Source organism: Mus musculus, chromosome X, assembly GCF_000001635.26.
Source record: "Mus musculus strain C57BL/6J chromosome X, GRCm38.p6 C57BL/6J".
Classification (NCBI taxonomy): Eukaryota; Metazoa; Chordata; class Mammalia; order Rodentia; family Muridae; genus Mus; species Mus musculus.
In genome coordinates this window covers 101,140,744-101,164,638 of record NC_000086.7, presented here as the reverse complement: position 1 = coordinate 101,164,638, position 23,895 = coordinate 101,140,744, and the positions used below count along the sequence as shown (strand labels likewise).

The 23,895-nt window shown below is 40.5% G+C and overlaps 1 protein-coding gene and 1 non-coding gene across 3 annotated transcripts in view; both read left to right on the top strand.

Moving 5' to 3' along the window:
* The window catches only part of Snx12 (sorting nexin 12), a 133,217-nt gene that overhangs the window by 57,945 nt on the left and 51,377 nt on the right, over window positions 1-23,895 (top strand). The window lies entirely within an intron of this gene.
* Window positions 23,087-23,206, top strand: Gm24061. The gene has a single exon (XR_003953166.1). It is a non-coding gene; the product is annotated as a small nucleolar RNA SNORA72 (small nucleolar RNA).

Below are 23,895 nucleotides of genomic sequence, written 5' to 3'. Positions count from 1 at the left end.
GGAAGGGCAAATTAAAAGTGCTTTGGGTTTTCATTTCACCCCAGTCAAAATGGCTATCATCAAACAAAACAACAACAAAACAAAACTAGAAAACAACAAATACTGGCAAGGATTCAGGGAAAGGAGGAGCCTTAATATACCATTGGTGGGAGTGTAAACTAGTGTAGCCATTATGGAAATCAGTATGAACTGTTCTCAAAAAGGTACAAATAGAATTACCATATGACTGGGCTATACCTGGGCACACACCCAAAGGACTTTATGTCTTATAACAGGGATACTTGCACATTCATATTCATTGTTGCTCTATCTACTCATAATAGCTAGGGGATGGAATCAGCTTAAATGCCTATCTACTGATATATAATGAAACATGGTACATTTACACAACGGGAATTTATTCAGCTGTAAAGCAAAATGAAATTTGTAGGAAAATGGATGGAACTAGAAAAATCACCTTGAGTGGGGTAACCCAGGCCTAGCATTACAAATGGTACGTGTTCTTTCTCATATGTGAGTCCTAGCCTCACATTTTTATATTTATGTATTTAATTTGAATGTCTATAGAGGTCAGAAAACTGGAAAATGATGGGAAGAAGCCTCACTTGGGGGAGAGGATAGTAGAGCATGTGATATTAAAGTAAAGGAGGAGACTACTTGGGGCTCAAGGGTTAAAAAAGGATGAGGGTGGAGCATAGCGGATGGGAGTGGAGGAAGGAAGGAAGTAGGCATGTATGAAAAAGCCGCATGCAAACTTCTTTTTCTAATTTCAACTTCATTGTACTTTTTTCTTTTGTTGTGGTGAATAAGTGAATGAAAATGAATAAGAAATGTGTAAAACCCTAAGTGATATTCCATTTGCTTTATGAATGGCATTTCTAACTGTATTTCCACTGTGATTTATAGAATTTAGGATCGGTTAAGTGTTTGAGTGGTTTCACTTTAGCTGTGTGATGTGTTTGTTTGTAAGCTAATTAGAATAAAGTGATTTTATTTATTAAAAAAGAAACCTAGTGCTTTGTATTAATTAAAAATATAAATTACGGAGCTAGAGAGATGATTCAGTGATTAAGAGCATTTGCTGTTTTTCCAGAGAACCCTAGTTCAGTTTCCAGCAGCCACGGCAGGTAGCTCTAGCTCTGGGGAATTCAGTGCTTCCGGCCTGTGTGGGCACCTAGATTCACACACACACACACACACACACACACACACACACACACACAGAGAGAGAGAGTGCAAAGGCATGCATGCTTGCAAGACACTCACATACATACAAAATAATAATGTATACTTTATAGTTTAAAAGTTTGAATGAAGGTACCCTCTATTCAATGTTCCCCACAGAAAACATGGGTTATTAAATGAAAATTTCAGTGCCAGTGGGATACCTCCATATGAGTTATTGGTCAGATAGGCCTCAGAGGCCACCAACAGAACACAGGTCCGGGGAACAGAGGGAGCTCTGAGTGAGTAAACTCCTGAGTAAATGTGTATTGACAATGGGCTTGCCCACGTAAAGGATCCCAATGCTTTTGACCTATAGGAATTGTAAAGTCTTTCTTGAAGTAGGCTCAGGGAAATGGATGTCCTTGTCTGAGCACAAATATTGACAGTGGGTGCAGAAAATGTCCAAGTGTAGTGCCTCCTCCCCATGTTGCTTCTACCAAGATTAGCTAAACCTGCCTCCTTGCTTCAACAGTATGCAATAACTCTGCTTCCCTGTTCAGCTATGTATGTTCAACACGCTGCTGTCAAAGGCAGGGGGTACTGCAGCTTCTCCATCACAGAGCACACTTCGCCCCTCTCAGCTTTTCTGTGTCTGTCCTTTCTTCATTCCTTTGCTGCCCTAGTTAGGTCAATCCCTGGAGAGGAGCATGATGTGGCAAACAGGCTGTTGGCATTGCTCTTCATTGCTCACCATAGCCAGATGGTAAGAGTCTCTCTCGCTGAAGACACACTTCCCTTGCAGGACATGGAGAAATCAACTTGAACTGACCTGGAACCTTCCTTCCTGCTGGCAAACTTTCAGAGTGCTGGGGGTTTCTCTGCAGACTCTGAGGGGAGAAAAGTCATTGTAAGGCTAGATTTGTGTCAACATGACACAAGCTGTAGTCCTCCGAGAGGAGGGATCCTCAATTGAGAAAATGCTGCTATAAGAGCAGGTTGTATGCAAGCCTATAGAGCATTTTCTTAATTAGTAATTGATGTTGGAGGGCCCAGCCCATTGTGTGTGTTTCCATCTATAGGCTGGTGGTTCTGGGTTCTGTAAGAAAGCAGGCTGATCAAGTCATTATGAGCAAGCCAGTAAACAGCATCCCTCCATGGTCTCTGCATCAGCTCCTGCCTCCAGGTTTCTGCCCTGCTTGAATTCCTGTCCTGACTTCTTTTTTTTTTTTTTTTTTTTTCCTTTTTTTCGGTTTTTCGAGACAGGGTTTCTCTGTATAGCCCTGCCTGTCCTGGAACTCACTTTGTAGACCAGGCTGGCCTCAAACTCAGAAATCCACCTGCCTCTGCCTCCCAAGTGCTGGGATTAAAGGCGTGCGCCACCACTGCCTGGCTCCAAGGCAAGTCTTATTTAAAAACAACAAAACAAAACAAAACAAAACAAAAAACCCATTTAATTTGGACTTGCTTATAGTTTCAGAGATTTAGTCCATTATCAGCATGGTGGCACATAGGCAGACATAGTGCTGGAGAAGGAGCTGAGAGTTCTACAAACAGATCCACAGGAACAGAGAAGAAAGCCACTAAGTCTGGCTTGGGTTTTGAAGCTTCAAGGCCCATCCCCATTGACACACTTCCTCCAAGGCCACACCTCCTAATACTTTTTAAATAGTGACATTCTTTAGTGAGAAAGCATTCAAATATATAAACCTATGGGTGCATTTTTATTCAAACCATAGATTTAATGCTGTTCTCAACAACACTAAAGAGAAGCTTCAGTGGGCGATGGTCAGTGCAGAGACTCATAAATAGTCAAAGTGTTGTGACAAGTGACAGTTGAGTGCTCAACCCTCCAAGACTCAAGGAACATCACAGAAGAGAGGTGTCTTAGGGTTTTGCTGCTGTGAACAGACACCATGACCAAGGTAACTCTTATAAATGACATTTCATTGGGGCTGGCTTACAGGTTCAGAAGTTCAGTCCATTATCATCAAGGTAGGAGCATGGCAGCATCCAGGCAGGCATGGTGCAGGCGGAGCTGAGAGTTCTATGTCTTCATCTGAAGGCTGCTAGTGGAAGACTGACTTCCAGGCAGCTAGGATGAGGGTCTTAAGCTCATGATCACAGTGACACACCTACTCCAACAAGGCCATACCTTCTAATACTGCTACTCCGTGGGCCAAGCATATACAGACTATCACAGTTATATTCAGCCAATCATTTCTTCCCTGCATTAGTATTGTAGCTTACCTTTCCTCTGTCTGCCTGTGCAGTTCTACAATCTTATGTTTTTCCACAGTGGATATAATGATCTTTTCAGAAGGGTAAGAACCAATGCCTGTGATTATGATGGGATAAGTAACAAGGACTGAATTACCCTTTGTCTTTAATTATAAACCTGGACAAAATATGTGAAACCATAATTCAGAGCAGGGGAGCCTGGCTAACACCTAGCATTCTTGATTTGGGAGACAGGTTTCAGAATTTATTCAGGTAAGTCTGATGGCTAGGATTTGTAGGGTATACAGTAAAGCAGGGGAAATCAAGTGTGCCTTCCTGAGAGCTACAGTATGCAGCAGGGAGTGCCTCAGCACATGAAGTGCTAACCTGACACCAGGGAAGGAACCATCAGAAAGGAGCAGATCTGAGAGTGCAAAGCACTGGAAGTTGATTTGAGTACTTAGAAGGGTATTATTTCAAGAGTGGGGACGTGTTTGCTCTAGGCCAAAGGTTCCTCTGGGCTTGTTTAATAAAACTTAAAAGCAAGTCTCAAAGAAACTATCTCTAAGGAACCTAACTGCATCTCAGAACCAACCTCAAATATGTTTAAAGGAATAATAAAGAAAAAAAATCAGCACCCAAAACCACAAAATTCACTGACATCCAGTAACAAATTATTAGGTATGCAAAGCAAGGGAATGTTTTCCATAATTATAAGCAAAGTCAATTAATAGATTACCCAGGAAGAAAATGCATGATGGAATCAGCCAACCATGACATGGAGCTAGTTATGAATGTGTTCCATATGTTAATGAAGTACAGGAAAATGTGATCATGAGATCATACTTAGGAGAGACATTGGAGGATGTAGCAGATAAATAATTATAAGTCAAAATTCTAAAAGGGCCATGGTAGTACACACCTGTAGAAGCAGAAGAATCAATAGTTTAGGGCTAACCTTGGTCACATAATGAATTCAAGGTCACTGTGGGCTACAAAAACCCTGTCTCAAAATACCAAAACAATCACAAGGCAACTTGTAGAGACAGTGAATCCAGTCGCCGAGAAAAGTGATATACTTGGTGGGAGTAACAGATTAGATGCTAGTAAAATAAAGATGAACAACCTGAAGGCAAAGGCTTCTCAGGTAAAGGCACTTAATGCTCAACCCTGGAACCCAGGTTAGGTATACAGAGAGAAAGTCTACAAACTTGTCCTCTAACCTCCATGTTTGTTGCTATGGCACATGCCTTCTTTTCCCTACACCATACACAGTACATACACTAAAAAGAAAAGAAACTAAGGGAGACCACTGTTCTAAGTAAGGTAGGGAGAGACTTGGCTTTTCAATAAGAAAACATGAGCAAGTAGTCGTGACCTTAATGAGAAGTTTTATTGGAATGGAGTGACTGAGAGCCCACTTTATAGTACGTTAGAGAGTAAGGTAAAAATCAGCCAGAAAAGAAATGACTGATATAGCTCAGACTATGTTAAGCCGTTATTTTTCTTCTGTAGATAATTTTGGATAGATCCATTTGAGCCCTTCTGTTCTCTTGCCTGGCCTTCCTCATCCATACAGTTGGATGGAGGCTTGATGGAAGTGGAATGGTTTAACATGCCCTCATTCGTAAGTATGGCAGTTGACCAGCTTTCAGTCCTGGTACCTCTCCAGAAACTTTGAACCTTTTCACATGGTGGCAACATTTTAACAACGCAGGCCTTAATGTACAAGTGCTTTGAAAGCCTAGCTGCGCATCACACTTGCAGACATCTCATTGGCCAAAGCAAATCACACAGCCAAGTCCCGAGCTGGCAGGGAATTAGACTACCCAAAAATATGGATTCAAAGATTCATGATTCATTGGGAGCCTTCCACATCACCCATAATTATGTATTATGTTTTAGAGATATGTACTACAGGTGAAGAATAAATACAGAACATGTACTTAAATTAAAAAACACCAAAGCCTGGTGACCTCTGGGGAGGGAGAGGGAAGAGGGGCCAGAAACCTAAGTGCACATGCAACATTATGTTTTTGTGCTGCTGGAAATTGAACCTAGAGCCTTGCACATGCTAGGCAAGTATTTTACCATCAAGTACATCTGAAGCATCAATGATGTTTTATTTTAATTAAAAATAGAAACGAGTGCCTGGAGAGATGGCTCGGTGATTAAGAACACTGGCTGCTTTTTCAGAGGAGCTGTTCAGAGGACCTGTGTTCAGTTCCTAGCACTGACATGGTAGCTTACAAGTTAACTTGCTTTGTCAGCATTTAGTGCTTAGAAGTGAGTGAATATTGAAAGGATACCGCTGGCAGAGGAAAAAGCAAGGCAGCAAACAGATACTGGCTGAGAAAGGTTTTAGAATTTGCTTATATGATGAACATTTATCAGACACCTATAATGTACTAAATGCATTAGGATGCAAACATTACTAAGACTTTGTTTCTTTACCCCGTGTCTTACACTATAGTGGGGGTTGATACCATATAAATAGAAGTAGTACATTCTCAGCTGCAATGTAACTCAGTGGAAGAGTATTTGCTTAGCACACACAAGGCCCTGATTCTGATCCCTAGCATCGTAAAAAGGAGGTGGGGGAAAGAGATACTATGCCCTAGTGTGTAACTCATGGCAGGGAATCGAACAGAGTGCTGTAGGAATGTAAAGAACAGAGTAATAGACTGTAAATAGTGCACATTTCCTGTAGCAAGCTAGTTAAAGGTTCAGGCTTTGAAAATATATATAAAAATTCTTCCACCTACTAGATAGAAACTTAATTAACCCTTTCACTATTTGTTTTCATTTGTAAAATGGCCAGCATGGTAGTTACCTCACAGTATTGATTGAAGATTAAACAAGTTAATGAACATACTTTGTTTAGCAAAACTGCTTGATGACAGCTAAGGTGTTTGTCAAGAAGGCACACATTTAAGGATGAGGAGTGACAAAATAAGGAGATAATTCTAAGAGGAGGGAATGCAGTATGTGAAGACAGGAAGACATACGCGAGCATAGTCAATACTGGAGAAGTTGTTATTCTGAGACTGAGAGCCATTATGCTTGAAACTCACAGACACAGCTGAATCCTAATATGCTAAACCAAGGAGTCTGTATTCTGGCGGGCACTCAGAATTCAGAAGCGTGGATTTGGTTTTGTTTTGTAATGAATAAATCAAAGATAATTTTGAACGCAGTTGTGGAAGTAGAACTGGCTTGGAATGGGAGAAGATTGATGGGTAGGGCTACTAGTTAGCAGGTGTCCAAGCTAACAGCTTTAACCAGGGGATATGCCAAGCTTGACAGAATGACACGGGATACAATATTTAGGACAGTCTGCTAATTTGTTGCATGTACAGGGTTAGAGAAAGGAGGTTGAGCCAAAACCCAAAGTTTTTAGTTTGGGAATCAAGCCTGGGGGAAAAAAAGGAATATAAATTAGAAAGCCAATGGATTGTGGCTAGAGAGAAGACAAATCTGATCTTAGACCTGTGGCACTTAAGTCACCTTTGCAGCCTGTAGGTCAAGATGCTTAACAGTTATTTGGAAATGTCTGGGAGTTACGCAAGAGTTTGGGGCTCTGGTTTCAAATTTTGCAATCCATCAGTGTTAGATGGCAGTTGAAGCTGTGTAAGCAGTTGAACTTTGTTCCAGGTTGTTGGAGAAGAGAAGAAACACTAGGGCATAATCCTGGCAAATCCCAATGAGTAAGAGTTGAACGGAGACACTCTGACTGGAAAAGAAGAGAGAGATAGGAGAATGAGGAGACAGTAAGAACTTTGGGAAACAAGATCAACCAGTTGCCTTAGACTATAAATGTGGGCCAATGAGTTCAGCCCCTGGTATGTCAGCCTCCCTCCTTCCTTCCCTCCCTCTCCCCTCCCCTCCCCTCTGAATTTTTTAGACAGGGTCTAGCCCAACCTAGAACTTAAAATGATCTTCTAGCCCCAAGTGCTAAGATTACAGGTTTGTATCTGCCACCACATCTGGCTTCTATTATAGTTTGATAATATTATAGCAGAAGCCAGAGTGCAGTGAAGTGACTCAATGGAAAGGGGAAAGGACAGATGGTAGGAAAGGAGAGTGGCTGTAGACTAGTCACTCCACCCATCTATCTGACTGTGAAGGGAAGGAGGGAAAAAGGATAGTTTGAAGTGAGATTAGTGTGGAAATCACATGTTAAGTTTTGAATGGGAAGATGTTAAGTATGTCTGTAGTGTGGAATGAAGTGTCACAGAGAGAAATGGGATGCTGGGTGGAATCCAAGTCTACAAAGACAATTCCTAATAGATTCTTCTAGAGATCACCACGAGTAAATCAGTTTAGATTGTTCAGAGTGCAGTGAGACCAGGAAGTAGGCAAGCGGGAAGGGGGTACATGGAGACAAAGACAAAGCTCCTGCTTATGCGGTCCCTTCACACTCTACAGAATACTTCTGGTGCACGATGTGAAGACCTTCTTGTGTCCTAAAAGATGTTTATTTCCATGACTAGTGGAAAATACAGCTATGTTGTGTACCATTAAAAAAAACACCCATCTTTTGGATAACTGACTTGTAATAGTTATCACATTTATGTTCCAGATTTTAGGAAACGTAAACAAACAGTAAAGACTCCAACTGTCGTTGGCAGGCCTGTAATCCCAGCACTTGAGAGGCAAAGACAGGTGGGTTGGCTTTGAGAAAATCCTGCCACAAAAGAAAAAGGGGGGGAGGGGAGAAAGACTGCAATTTGCTTCCCCGCTAAAGCTCACACAGCTTGTTTGATGTCCCCAACAGGAGATTTCTCATTGCTGACATCATTTACCATGGGAATCACCCCGAGGGGGCTCACATTTTTATATTCCGTCCATCTAGGTTTGAAAACATAAGCATAGATAACTGTTTCTAGGATTTATTTATTTTTCTTGCTACTCCATATTAGTGTAGAATAGTTTTTGCAGGGAGCTGGTTACTGAATGGCATGCGGCTTTGCTTGGTGCTCTAATGAGTGTGGCAGAAATCTGAGAACTTGGAAAGGGAATCGCTTACTAAAATTTTACTGTCACGGGAGAGCTGAGATTATCTGTAGACAACGTTACAGTTTTATTTGACGAATGTTCTTTGACAATTTCATACACAAACACAATACATTCTGATTACACTCCTCCCCCCCTTATCTCTCTCCCACCCTTGTCAATAGCCCCACTTGAATCCTATCAGTCCCTTTCCCAGAATCATGACTTTTTGTTTTGTTTTATGACCCATTTTATTTAACCAAGGCCATCTTTGTAAGACCGTTGAATTGGAACTATGCATTCAACCAGGCAAAGTCGTCACTGGGTACACAATTTAAGGCTATGATGCCCCCTCTCCCTGAATTTATTGTTAGCAAGTAGCTCAGCAGTGAGGGGTAGGACACGGAAAACAAGCTAAAGTGTAACTCTAGACTTAGAAATTTAGTTAAAAAAAAAAACATTTATTTCTGGGCCAGTCATGGGAGCACATGACTTTAATTCCAGCAGAGGCAGGTAGATCTCTGTGAGTTCAAAGCCAGTCTGGTCTATATAGTCAGTTCTAGACCAGCCAGGGCTACATAGTGAGATCCTGTCTCAAAACCAATCCCATCAGGCTAGAGAGTTGGCTCAGTGGTTTATAGCACTTGTTGGAAAGGACCCAGATTTAATTCCCAGCACTCACATGGAAGCTCACCACCTCCTCAAGCACCGGTGTATGTGGTTGATAGATTCATGAAAGGCAAAACACTCATACACATAAAATAATAATAAAAAAATCTAAAAAAACCCAATCACATATTTATTTATGTATATTTTTCCCATGTATGAGTATTTGGCTTGCATGTATGTATATGCCCCATGAGCATGCCTTGTGCCTTCAGAGGTTAAAGAAGGTGTTGGATCCCCTGCAACTGGAGACAGTTGTGAGCTGCATGTGGAGCTGGATTTGAACCTGGGTCCTCAGCAAGAATAACAAGTGCTCTTAACCACTGAACCATCTCTCCCATATTTATCGATAGATTGTGTGTGTGTGTGTGTGTGTGTGTGTGGTGAGGACGAGTTCATATGCTATGGCATGTATGCAGCAATCAGAGAACAGTTCCTGGGAAATGGTTCTCTCCCAATACCGTGTGGGTTTTAGGGATCAAACTCAGGTCCTTGGGCTTGCTGTGAATGCCCTAACCTGATGAGCCATGTCAACAGCTCTGTCCATTTTTGATGCAGCCTCACTGAGTAGTCCAGGTTGGTCTGAAGCTTATAATCCTTTTGCCTCAACTTCTAAATTACAAGCTCATGCTACCACTCCTGTGTATTACAAAAAAAGTATTTAGAAATAATTTCATGTCCATATATATAGGTATTTATTCAATTTTTATGGTAATATAACATTGACTAATTTTTCAACTTGTAGAAATTTTGTGGCTGTCCTGGTAAGGACATGCAACACGGTCCGTTGTGGTACTGCTGGTAGTCAATACCGAGCACTAGACCGTTTTCATCATTCTTAATACACTCCTGCATTCGATCAGGTGGGAGAGAAGATAACTGCAAAGCTTTTACAGTCCAACAGTCACTTCCCAGCTCCTCGCAGCTCTAGAAACTACTACTCTACTTTTTGAGTACAGGAGGCAGAGGCAGGAGTTTGGAGTGCTGGGGATTACAACTGGGTGTTGCCATAGTTGGTAATCTTTACTTTCAAAGGATAATTTCAATAGATACAGAAGTCTTTGGTGATATGTTCTTTTTTCAATATATTAAATATCCCAGTGCCTGGTTCTGAGAAGTCTGATATAATTTTAATCCTTGCTGCTTTGTGGATAAGGTATTTTAAAACACTAAATTCTTTCAAAATTTTCTTTTTTGCCTTGGTTTTCTGCACTTTGAATATGATATACCTTAGTTCAGATTATTTTTAAGGAAAGAGGGGAATGACATTTAAGAGTTTGTCTAAAATTCATATCATTTTTACAAGATAAAATATTGTAATTTTTTTGAGACTTGCTCTTGCTATGTAGCTCAAGTTGGCCTTGATCTCTTATATCATTTTAAATTTGTTTGTTTGTTTGGTGTGTGTTTGTGTATGTGTTATATCTATGTGCCACACACATGTGGGGGCCAGAAGATGGCCTTGGATGGTTTCCTTTGTTGCTCTTTGGCTTATTGTCTTAAGACAGGGTCTCTCCTTGAAGTAGAAGCATGCTGACTTTGCTAGGCTGGCCAGACAGCGAGTCCCCAGGATCTACAGCCAGCTTTTTCTTGAAGCACAGGTACTAGGGGTTTGAACTCAGGTTCTCATATTTGCACAGCAAGCATTTTTTTTTCATCTAAGTCATCTCCCCAGCCTCTGCCTAGACCTGAACTATTGCCTCAGACTCTTCAATGCTGGGGTCACTGGTGTGCACTACCACACCCAGCTTCCAATTGTCAACTATTCTTATAAGATTACAATCATGCTGAATGTATTATCATATCTCAATTAGTTAGATCCCACATGTAATTATTTTTCACACTGTTAGCATAAGTAAGCCAACATTTTATGTACAATTGGTCATTTCTAATGCTTTCTTACAACTTTTTTTGCAAGTCAAAATTTTGTTTTTTATTGTGATGAACTATGCATAATATAAAGCTTACCATTTTAACTGTTTTAAAGGGTATAATCCAGTAGCATAAAAATACATTCAGTGTGGTTGAGTCATTATCTCTGTTTAGTTCTAGAAGATTTTTATCATCCCAAATAGAAACTTTGTATCATTCCTCTTTTCACCCTGCCCTTGGACCCTAGCAACCACTTATCTGTTTTTTCGTTTCTATGGATTTACCTATTCTAGGTATTTTGTATAAATAGAATCATGCAGCACATGGCCTGTTCTGTTTTGCTTCTTTCTGTTAGAACAGTGGTTTCAAAGTCCACCTGTGTTCTAGTGTACATCAACCAGCCATGATGAACAGCATGTCACACTGTCCATTCATCCACCGATGGCCATTTGAGTGGTCTCCACCTTTCAGCCATTGCAAATATTGCCTCTGAACAAATTTGATCAAAGTTTCCTTTGAATACACGGTTTTTTGTTTGTTTGTTTGTTTGTTTTTCGAGACAGGGTTTCTCTGTGTAGCCCTGGCTGTCCTGGAACTCACTTTGTAGACCAGGCTGGCCTCGAACTCAGAAATCCACCTACCTCTGCCTCCCGAGTGCTGGGATTAAAGGCGTGCGCCACCATGCCCGGCTGAATACACACTTTTAATACTTTTGTTTGTACATATAAAATGGAATTGCTGGGTCTTTTGATAATTCTAGGAGTAACTTGTTGAGGAACCGCCGAAATCTTTCCCTAGGCAGCTGTACCATTTTACACTCCACCAGCAACTTCCAGGCCTTCCATTTCTCTGCATTCTGAGTTAGCATGTATCTGGTCAGAGCCGCCCTAGTCTGCATGAGGAGACTATAATTATGCCTTGGATTTCCATTCTCTTAATGGCTAGATGTGTTAAGCATCTTTTCATGTATATCTTGACTGTTTTTATATCTTCTCTGAAAGAAAAAAATTGCCTTTAAAAGTTGGTTTGATGTAGAAAATTGAAGCTGGATTCCTATTTTTTAGCTTGTACAAAAATTGATATAAATACTTTAATGTAAAGCTTGAAACTTTTTATGCATAGACAAAAGAGATTTCTTTATTAAGTTATTTTAGGACATATCAATCTATATTCTTCATAAGGGACACACCACTAAAAATAACAAAAACACTACATACAACACATCATCACATTTTCCAGTTGATTTTCCCAAGTGACACTTTTAAAATTGACATTCCTGGCTTTGGAGAGATAGTTAAGTAGTTAAGAGAACTAGCTGCTCTTTCAGAAGATGTGAGTTCAGTTCACGGCACCCACATGGTGACTCAAAACCGACTTCAATGCCAATTTCAGGGATCTGATACCATCTTCTGGTTTCCATGAGCACCAGGTATGTACATAGTGCATAGACATACATCTAGGCAAAACACACATAGAAAAATAAAATATTTCAAAATTTGAAATTCCTAACTACATCTAAGGATTTAAAACTTCTGGAAGAAAATATGTGGGAAACATTCGAGATCTAAGCATAGGCAAGACTTTCTGAATAGGAGTCTGATAGCTCAGGAAATATTAGCAAGAATTGCCAGAATGGGATTGCATGATAAAAGGCTTCTGTACAACAAAGGAAGCAATTAGCAGAGGGAAGAGATAGCCAATAGAATAGGAGGAAAGCTTTGCTAGCTACACATGTGACAGAATAAAAGTCTAGAGTCTATCGAACTCTAAAAATTTAAACACCAAAAATCCAACCAAATCATCCCATTAACAAACAGGCAGAGTAACTTTTGAAATAAAAAAGTAAAACAGCCAAAAAAAAATTCCAAGGAAACATGTTCAACATATTTAGTTTCCAGAGAAATATATAATAAAACTACATTGAGACTTATTTCACCCCAATCAAAGTGGCTATCAATAAAACAAAAACACACAGTGGAGAGGATGCAGAGAAAATGGACTCTACCTGCACTGTGGATAGGAATATGATTTACTCTAACCACTATACCAAAGAGAATGGAGGTTCTCAGTTTCCAGATGGAACTACCACACTGTCTACTGTAGCATCACCGAGTATACGCCCAAAGGAGCCTAAGTTAGTGCACAGCAGAATTACTTTCACATTTGTGTTTATTGTATCATTAATCACAATGGCCAATATATGAAATCAGCTTAGGTACACACTTAACAAATGGATGGATAAAAAAAAATGTGGTATTCATATACAGTGAATTTTTAATTTATTCAACTAGAAAGAAAACCAAGGGACTGGGAAACGGCTCGATTGGTATGGTGCTTGCTACGAAAGCATGAGGACCCGAGTTCCATCCCCAGCACCCATGTGAAAAAAATTGGGTATAACAGCACAGGCTTGTAGTCTCAGTGCTGCAAAGGGAGAGACAGGAGGATCCTCGAGGCTTACTGTCTAGACAGCCTAACCTAATCACAAGCCTCAGGTTCTAGTGAGAGGCCCTGTCACCAAAACAATACAAAACAAAACAAGGTGAATGGCTCCTGAGGAATGATAGCTGAAGATGACCTTTGGTTTCTGCATGCATATATATACACTTGTGACCACGGGCACATACTTGAACACACACACAGTCAATTGAAACATTTTTAGGGGAGCTAGAGAAATGGCTAGGTGGTTAAGAGCAATGATTGCTCTTGCAGAGGGTTTGATTCCCAGCACAGAAATAGCAACTTATAACTATCTGTTACTCCAGTTCCAGAGTATTCAATACTTTCTTCTGGTCTCTGTGGAGACTGTGTTACATGTTGCACAGACATACATGCAGGCAAAACATGTTCACACATAAATAAAAAAGAAATCCTTTGAAATATTTGTATTTTATGTGGGTGAGTGTTTTGCTTGTAGGTATGTCCCTGCACCACATAGTCCAGAAGAAGGCATTGGGTGTTCCGGAACTGGAGTTAGAGGCAGTTGTGGATGCAGGTGCAGGAACTGAAGCCAAATCCTCTTCAAAACTAGTAAGTGCTCTGAGCCAGTTAGCTAGCTCTCCAAATTATTATTATTATTTTAACAAAGAAAAGTTGTTATTTTTTAAAAATTGTGTGTCTCATCATGTTAAATAAAATAAGCCAAATTTAGAAAAACATATTATATATTTTCTCACATATGGAATCTAGAGTTGTTTTATGTTATTTTATATAGTAATTATATGCCAATATTTTAAAATGTTTGTCACATCTATTTCTATCTATCTATCTATCTATCTATCTATCTATCTATCTATCTATCTATCTATCTATCTATCTATTCAACCTGTGTGCATGTATGCACATTCAGGAGCATGTAGGTGAAGGTCAGAGGACAATTGTCCCACATCTTGGGGGAATCTCTTCTCTCCTTCCACTGTGTGGATTCCAGGGATCAACTTTAGGTCATCCTGGACGGCAAGAACATTTGCTTGTTAAGCCATCTCCCAGGTGCTAATATCTTGTGTTACTGAGGATTGGATCTAGGGTCTTATGAGTGCTAAGCAAGTACTCTATCATTGATCTATATCCTCACATAATTTTAGTTTTTATTTTAAGACAGTGTCCTACTCCCATTGCAGCCTGGTCTTAAATTTACTCTGGTAGTCAAAGCAGGCCTTGAACTTGTGGTCCTCTTGCCTCAGCCTCCTGAGTAGCTGGGATTCCAGGCTTGAGCAAGCAGGCCTGGCTGTACTTTTTAAATTACTTTTCCCCCTCAAGAAACAATTTACAGGAGTTGGTTCTCTGTTTCCATGTATCATTTGGGTTCCCAGGACAGATCTTAGACCATCAGATTGGTGGCAAATGCCTTTATCTGTTGAGCCATCTCACTGGGGCTATATTGCTTTTTAAAAATCTTTTTATGAAGCCAGAGAGATGGTGCAGGGATTTAGAGCTCTTGCGGAGGACCTGAGTTCGGTTCCCAGCACTCACATTAAACATCTTACAACTGTCCAGTGGGTCTGATGCTTCTGGCATTTATGGGCACCCACTTTCAGGTGAATACAATTATACACACATACATAATTTAAAATTTATAAATATTTTTGTTGGTGATTTATAGGTGTTCTTTATATGTGTATTCTGGAAACTAGACAATTGTCAGGCAATTTTGTGAATATTTTCCCCCATTCTGTCCATTATCTTTTTACTTTCTTGATTTCACCCCTTTATGCATTAGACTTTTTGATATACAATCTATATATCATCTAGTCTACACACTTGACATATGTAATTGAATGTATTTTAGTGTGTACACAGGCATCATTACCATCACTTTCCAAAAATTTCATAATCCCTAAAAGAAACTTCATGCTTACTTGCAGTTAACCCCCAATGAACTTTGCTTTTTAAAAAAATTATTTATTTATTTATTTATTTTATGTGAGTACACTGTTGCTGTCTTCAGACACACCAGAAGAGGGCATTGGATCCCATTACAGATGGCTGTGAGCCACCATGTGGTTGCTGGGAATTGAACCCTGGTTCTCTGGAAGAGCAGTCAGTGCTTTTAACCGCTGAGCCATCTCTCCAGCCCAAACTTTGCTTTTTTTTTGAGACAGGGTCTCACGCATCTCAGGTAGACTGCCAACTCACTGCGTAGCTAGGAATAGCCTTGAACTTCTGATCTTCCTGTCTAGAGCTCCAAGAGCTGGGATGAGAGGTGTGTGCACCACGTCCAGGTTCTGTGGAACTGGTGAGTGAACTCAGGGCTTTATGCATTTTAGGTAAGCATTCCACCCACTGAGCTACACCCTTCAACTTTGAACTTTCCCTTTCAAATGTAGTAGTGGTGGTGGAGGTGGAGGTGGTGGTAGTGGAGGTGGTGGTGGTGGTAGTAGTACTTGTTGTTGTTTAGAGTGTCCATGCCAGGTGCACTTTCAGAGGTGAGAGGACAACTGTGTAGAGTTGTTTTTCAGAGGTGAGAGGACAACTGTGTAGAGTTGTTTTTCACTGTCCAGCTTTATGTGGGTTCTGGAGATGAAGCTGAGGTACCAGGGCTTGTAGAGCAAATAACCTTTGTTCATTGAGCCATCTCACTAACCCCTGAGCTTTAAGGTAGATTTTCTGTGACACATTTGTGGTTGGGCTCTACAGTTATGAGAAAGCTGTCTGCTTCCCAATATCGGGTGTTCAGGGCCACCCTCGGCTACATGGGGAGTTCAAGGCTAGCCTAGCCTACATGAGACCCTGCATCAAAACAAAATAAAAAAAGAGACATCCTAAATGAAATAAACCAGACCTTTCTAACCTGCTCTGTTTCTATACTTAAAACATTAATGAAGGGCTCTATACACTTCTCCAGGTGACCAAGAGTAATATCTACAAGAAAGGAACTTATAATAATATGCAACAACACAGATTGCCTTTAGGGAACATTCTCTCTAGATTCCAGACTTTGATCTTTTCACTCAATTTAAAATTTGAGAGTATAATTATATGACAATTAACAATAGGAATGCAATCTGAGAAGCAGTTCATGAGGTGGTTCCATTATTATGTTAACATTGTATCCTTCCACATACTCACGGAAGTAGAGTGTATCCATCCTGCCTGCATCTGTCATTGACTGAAATGTCATAGTAAACTGTACAGTGGAAATAAATCATCAGTGCCACATACCTTGTAAGTCTTTAGGATAAAAGTTAAGTAAGAAGAAGTGCTTGTGGGGGGCACATGTAAACAAATAATGACCATGTTATAAAGTATGCTATAGGGAGATAGTATTGAGCTGGAGTGTGTGTGTGTGTGTGTGTGTGTATGTGAGAGAGAGAGAGAGAGAGAGAGAGAGAGAGAGAGAGAGAGAGAGAGAGAGAGAGAGAGAAAGCGAGAGCGAGCACAGCTAGGGATTAAACCTGAGGTCTCATGCATCTTGGCGAGCACCCTACCACCAAGCTATACCCTTAGCCTTTAAAAAATGTTTTAAGACAGGGCGTCACTAAGCTCCCCACGTAGATTTCTATCTTGTGATGCCCCTGCCTCTGCTTCCCAGGTAACTAGGATAAAAGGTCTGTGACATCAGGCTTGGTTTTCAGCTGAACAAACAGGAAACCATAAAGGGCTGTTTAGTAGGCAGAAGTTAGAGAGAACAACATTGAGGGCAAAGGGCAGAGAAGGAAGAAGGACTATGGGATGTTTGGGATCAGTCTGAAGGCTTTCTCTAACAAAAGGGCACATTCCTTAAGGGGACAGTGGAAAGGTAGGGTAGGAGCGCCATTTTTTTAAAGACTCACACAGTTTGTATCCTACACTGTAAAGTGGTGCTTTCCAAACTTCACTTAACTGTATTTTCCATTCACAGTTTGATGTCTTGTTTTTGGAGTCATGAACTTAGGATATGTTTTATTTATATTGACATTAAAGTGTAACTAGTAAAATAATCATGTGTGCATTACTATGTCCCAATATACACTGACACCTTTTAGAAAGCTACTGAGTGCTTTATTGAAAGAGAATAGGCGGAGGGGCAGCAGAGGGGATTACATGAAGGGCTATTGAAACACTCAGATGACTAAAGTCTAAACTGGCAGAAGCCTTATTGGCAAGGGCGGTGGAGAAGGGAAGGGATTTTAGAAGAGATTTAGGATAGGACTTATGATTAATTAGAGGAAGGTAGGGATATTTATAACTAGAATCTGGATTTGGTGACTAATTAAGAAAGGGTGGAAGATTACAGGACTGACCTAGCATGACAGGTCCCTCGTACAAGTGATGCCACTATTACTAAAGTAGAGAAAGGAACAAGAGTTCCTTGGTGAGAAAAGGTGGGTTTTTCTGTTCAGTTTGTTGTTAATGTTATTGTTAATTTCAATTGTATTCGAGATTAAAAAGCTAGTATATTCTCAATGTAACAAGCAAAGTAATGCAAAGATACAAGATGATCAAGTTAATAACTTTCCTTCTTTATATAGAGAATGATACATATAAAGGACAGATAAGATGTAAAAGATCTCCCACAGTGTAAAAAAGAGACAACCACCAAGGGAGCTGGGAAAATATGCAAATAACCATGGTGTCTAACTTGGTAAGCATCTCCAAGAAGGAATTCTACAGGACCACTGATTTTTTTTAAACCTACTTTTAACTCCTCACTAACAATTTAAAATATCTTTATAAGAACAGAAAGTTCAGCAAAGCAACAGCTTGAGAAACACATTTCCTACCTCTGTGTGCTTATGCTTATTTGTCCTGATTAAGCCACTAGAAATTCATAAGACTATTAAAATCTGCCCATCATGGTGGCACATGCCTGCAGTTCCAGCACTCAGGAGCAAGCAAGGGCAAGAGGATTGCTCCAAGCTCCAGGCAGCCTGATTTACATAATAAGTCCTTGCCTCAAAAGATTGGCTAGTGTGCTCCTGTTTGCAAAGTATTAATTATCATCTTGTCATCATCATCATGTCTCCCCTTTGACAACCTCCTACTGTCTGTCTACTTGGAACACTGAGAGACCAATACATGTGGCCTTTTACATAGTATTTGAGTGTGTGTATGCATATGTAGAAAGTGCGTGATGTTGATAGTGGATATTTTCTTTTTTTCAAGATTTGCCTTATTATTTATGTGCCTGTGTGGGAGTATGTGCATGTGAATGTAGGGGGCCACAGAGGCCTCAGCTGTGGCTTCCCTGCTGGAGGTCCAAGCAACGAGTACTGAGAACTGAATCCCGGTGGTCTGCAAAAGCAGCCAAGTGCCTTCATTGCCAAGCCATCTCTCTAGCCCCAATAATGGATATTTTCTTACAAAAAATGAAATGATTTATTTTACACACACATGTAAAGTACCCTGCACCTTGATTTCCTCAGCTGATCATACTGTAGTGGATGTACACTAGGTTTTGTTACATCAGGTTAACCCACACTTCTCTGTGGGATACAGCTTTTTGCTTAACTTTTTTTTTTTCAACCTAGCTGTATTACATTTTACTTTTTGTTTTTTTTTTTGTTTTTGTTTTTTGTTTGTTTGTTTTTTGTTTTTTCGAAACAGGGTTTCTCTGTATAGCCCTGGCTGTCCTGGAGCTCACTTTGTAGACCAGGCTGGCCTCGAACTCAGAAATCCGCCTGCCTCTGCCTCCCGAGTGCTGGGATTAAAGGTGTGCGCCACCACGCCTGGCTTATTTTGGTTTTTGGTTTTTTTTTTGTTTTTGTTTTTTTGTTTTTTGTTTTTGGTATTACATTTTACATGGCATTCCTGAGAATGATATATATTTGGTTTGTGATTTTTTTTTAATTTAGTCTACCAATCTCTGTATTTTAACTAGGCCATTTACATTTAGGCATAAAATCTTATTAGTGTCCCTAAGATTGCTGTGATTAGAGAGCTGTGGGACAGTTCTGGAGTGGGCAGTTGTTGTCAGAGCCTCTGCAGAAGGATTTTTCTTTGCCTGGTCCAGCTTAGATTTACGACTGTGCTGGCTTTGGTGGGGTAGCCACGGGGGTTCTATGGTTTGCAGCAGCTTAATTCCAATCTCTGTCCTGTCTTCACAGGGCCATTTTCCTCTGCATCAGTCTCCACATGCCATTCCCTGTCTCTATAAATTTCTTCAGATTGGATTTCAACCTTCCAATTTCTTAGGAGGAAAATTTCTTTCAATTTCTTAGCGTTTTTAGATTTAGGACTCACCCTAATGGCTTTTTAAAAAAATCTGTGTGTGTGTGTGTGTGTGTGTGTGTGTGTGTGTGTGTGTGTGTGTATTGCCTGCATACACATGTACATGTGTATATACATCTCATGTGGGCCTGGTATCAATGGAAGTCAGAAGAGGGTATCAGATCTCTTGGAACTGGAATTAAAGATGGTTGGAAGCTGCCATGTGGGTGCTGGGAACTGAACCAGGGTCCTCTGCAAGAGCAGCAAGTGCTCTTAACCACAGTGCCTTTTCTCCAGCTCACTGATGGCTTCTTTGTACATTGACTCTATTGATATAAAAGGTCACTTAAAGGTTCTGAGGTTGAGGACTTCAATGTACATTTTTGGAGAACAAAACTCACAATCGTAGCCTGGAGTCTGACATTTTAGTACTTGTCTTCTGTTTGTTTCTGATGCTTCTCTTTCTACTTCCTTATTTTTTCTGTGGCTCTTTAGTTTTATGTATACAGGGTCTTACTAGGTAACCCAGGCTGGCCTTACACTTGAAACCCTTCTGCATAACTCACTATATCTAGCCTATTTATGATATTTTAAATTTTAACTTAAAACCAATTACTGTTGCGTGTACGTGGCGGTGGTGGGGTGGTGCTCTGAAGGTACGCGCAAGCCACAGAACCGAAGTGGAGGTGAGAGAACGACGTTTTCCAGAGGTCGTTGTCAGATGTCATGCTTACTCTCCACCTCATTCCCTTAGACAGACTCACAGAACCTAAAGCTAGGCCAGGGGCCACTAGGCCCCAGCAACTCTCTTTTGAGCACGCACAGCACCGGGACTGTCGGGACTGGCCTCATACAGGGGTGATTTGAACTCATGTCCTCATGCTGTGTCACTACCTCTTCTGCAGACAGAGCCATCTCCTTAGCCCTTAGGGTTCATTAGTTGCTCTTATCTGTTGTTTTCTATCTGTTCCCGGATCCTGTCCGGAACATCACATTGCATTTAGTCATCCTGCTTCCTTGGCTCCTCTGGCTTTTGACTCCTTTTCACTCACTTATTTTTAAAACCTTGATTTTTTTTGGTGACTACTTGTCAGTTTTGTAAAATAATGGAATCTATGTGGTACATTTGTCACGATTAAACTGAGTTATGGACTTGGGGGAGACTACAGAAGTAGACAAATTTTCACCATGCTGTATCACAGATACCGAGTTTCAAAATGGCCTACCAGTCAGTGTTGATCTTTATAACCTGGCCGAGGTAGTGTTTGTTAGACTTTATTGTCCTCACAATAAAGTTACTCTTGCCCCCTTTCTATACTAGATTTTTGGAAGTCAGTATGTATGCCCAAAGCGAAGGAATAGAGTTACGCTTCACTTCTTTGAGGGAAGAGTGTCTATAGATAGTATTAGAATAGGCCATTTGTCTCTTCTCCCTCATGAATGTGTGTTGGTCTGTCTACCATTTGTTTGTTCAGCGTAACAGTCCTTTATGTGGGCTGGTGAGATGGCTCAGTGGGTTAGAGCACCCAACTGCTCTTCCGAAGGTCCAGAGTTCAAATCCCAGCAACCACATGGTGGCTCACAACCATCTGTAACGAGATCTGACTCCCTCTTCTGGAGTGTCTGAAGACAGTTACAATGTACTTACATATAATAAATAAATAAATAAATCTTTAAAAAAACAAAAACAACAACAACAACAACAACAACAACAAACAGTCCTTTATGTGTAGCGACATGGACTCATGGGTATGTATTTTATAGTTTGGGTTATAATTTAACACCTCTTCATTTTCTCACTTAGATTGTTCTAGTTTGGCCATGGAGGAAGCTTGTAGCCTGTTCTCAGTTCTTTTCATTTGTTTAGGGTGCAGTTTCCTACATTTGGGCATAGCTCTAAGGTCATCGTGCATTATGCTGTGTTTTGATGGGTCATTTGTTTCAGCACTTGACAAACGGTCTACTTTATTCTGTCTCGCATGGCTTCGAGTGAGAAATGTAGTCTCATTCAGACTGGGGCTCTCTGTAGGTGATGCGTTTTTGTCTTTGAGTCACTTCAAGACTTTTTCTATGCCTTCGTTTTTTTGTTTTACGAAGATACATTGTAATGTGGCTTGGCATATATTTCTCTGTAATAAAGCCTTTATTTAAGAAGACATTTATTTATTTATTTATTTATTTATTTATTTATTTATTAATTATTTGGAGATAGAGTATTGCTATGTAGCCTAATGCTAGTTGGCCTGGACTTCACAGGTATCTGCCTGCATGAGCTACTATGCCCAGCCTAGATTTGTATTTATGCATATATCTTTGAGGTAGGGTCTATCCTTGAACTAGGATAGGTCTATCCTTGAACTAGGCCTTACAGTTTGTCACCTAGGCTGGAATCCAGCCAGTCCAACAAGCCCAGCAATGTTCCTGTCTCTGGCTGCCTCAGAGCCGGGAATATAGGCGTGCATACAATGCCTGACTAGTTATATGGGTGTCCGGATCCAAATTCCAGGCCTTATGACTGTGTAGCGGCACTCTTACCAACTGACCCATGTCTCCAGCCTCTGTTTGCTGTTTCTGTTTTTTGAGACAAGGTCTAATGTGACCCCATGCTGACTTCACACTCCACTGTGAAGCCAAGGATGACTTTGAACTCCCTGCTCCTGCTCTCCTTCCTTCCTGAGTGCTGGGGTGTGTACCACCATCACCAGTAATATTGTGCTGGGGATCAAATCCATGGCTTTTCTGTGTGCTAGGCAAGCAGTCTATCAACTGAACCACATCTGCAGCCTAGTAACTAACTCTCTAATACTTGTCTACTGTATTCTAGGTGAATACATCAACTTAAAAATAAAATTATCAAGAGAAAGGATATTTACTGTAGCAATATTATCACTAGCAAAGTTTGAAACAAATTATAAATAATGTGTTATTAATTTGGGCATTCCCTCAGTGATGCAGGCTTAGTTAATTACATTCCTTAATTCACAGCATATTATTATTCATCTTCAGTTTCCTCTGGCCACAAACATATTTGCACATGTATGCTTAAGGTGCTCTGGGAGAATTGTCTTAGTATATAATGGATGTGTATGTATTTTAAACTTTAGTGAATATTAAATATTACCAGATGATTTTTTCTAAAAGGTTACAGACGCTCACATTTTTATCAATAGTGTACAAAAGTGTCTATTTCCATGAATTTTCACCAGTACCAGATGTTGTGATTTTCATTAATTTTGTGTGAAGTATCACGTTAATGTTTTATTTGTATTTCCTTAGTAGAACAGAATTTTGCATTTTTGGCATCTTGACTTTCTTCTGTAAATTGCCTTGTTTGGAACTGAGTAATGAACATATTGAATTCAATGTAAGGACTGTGAGTGAAAATCAAGGGCTTCAGAAAAGAAGTTTGTGGGAGGATGGGCCAGGGAAATCCTGGCTGCTGAAGAGGCTAGGGCCATTAAAGGGGGAGGGGGCCACTTCAAACTGTGACAATAGACAGAAACCTCCAGGGTGGAAAGGCTTAACTCGTTTGAAATACTGACTGCAGACATCCTGGCTCTTCTGGTCTGCTACTAATCAGGTCAGGCTGAACACTGACTATATTAATGTCAGGGATGTGTCCCCAGACCTAGGTGTGGTATTATAAATTCTGGTGATAAATCACGCCTGATTTATTATATGACCATCTTCTGTGATCATATGATGGCTAACATTCTAAGTTTTCATTGAGCAACCTCGGGAAATTGGCAGTGCAGCTACTGCAACAATTTGTATAGAATCAGTACAAGTCTGCTGTCTCCACTAAAGAATGTGGAGCCACTGTAGGGAAGTGGGAATGGCAGTCACAGGTGAGGAAAATGACTGATTTTCTTTTTCTAGGTGGTTCTGATATTACAAGCATGCCAGAACAGATTGGTAAAAGGTAAACTGTGCAAAAATGGTAATTTATCTTTGCTAAAGCTTCCGAGGGCTTGTTAATAAAGAAGGAAAGGAGAGAGAGGGAGTGGGTGCCTTGCTAAGAGAGTTCTGGAGGGTCCAGTGTTTACAAAAACAAACCAGGGCTGGGAGCTCTGTTACAGAGCCCCTCCCCCAGGCCTGAGCTGCTTTTGATGATTAAGAACAATGTGCTAGTGGCTGGCTCCCCTCCTCCGCAAGACATGGAAATTGAGGTTTGGGTTGGGGGGGACCAAAGTCTGGACCTCTGCAAGAGCAGCCACTGCTCTTAACTGCTGGGCCATCTTTCCAGCCTAGCCTAGACCTAATTTTTAAATTATTATTTTTAAATAAGAGAAATGTCTGGGGGATTTGTTGGGAAGAAGACAGAGGTTTCAGCATGGGAGGGAGGAGGAT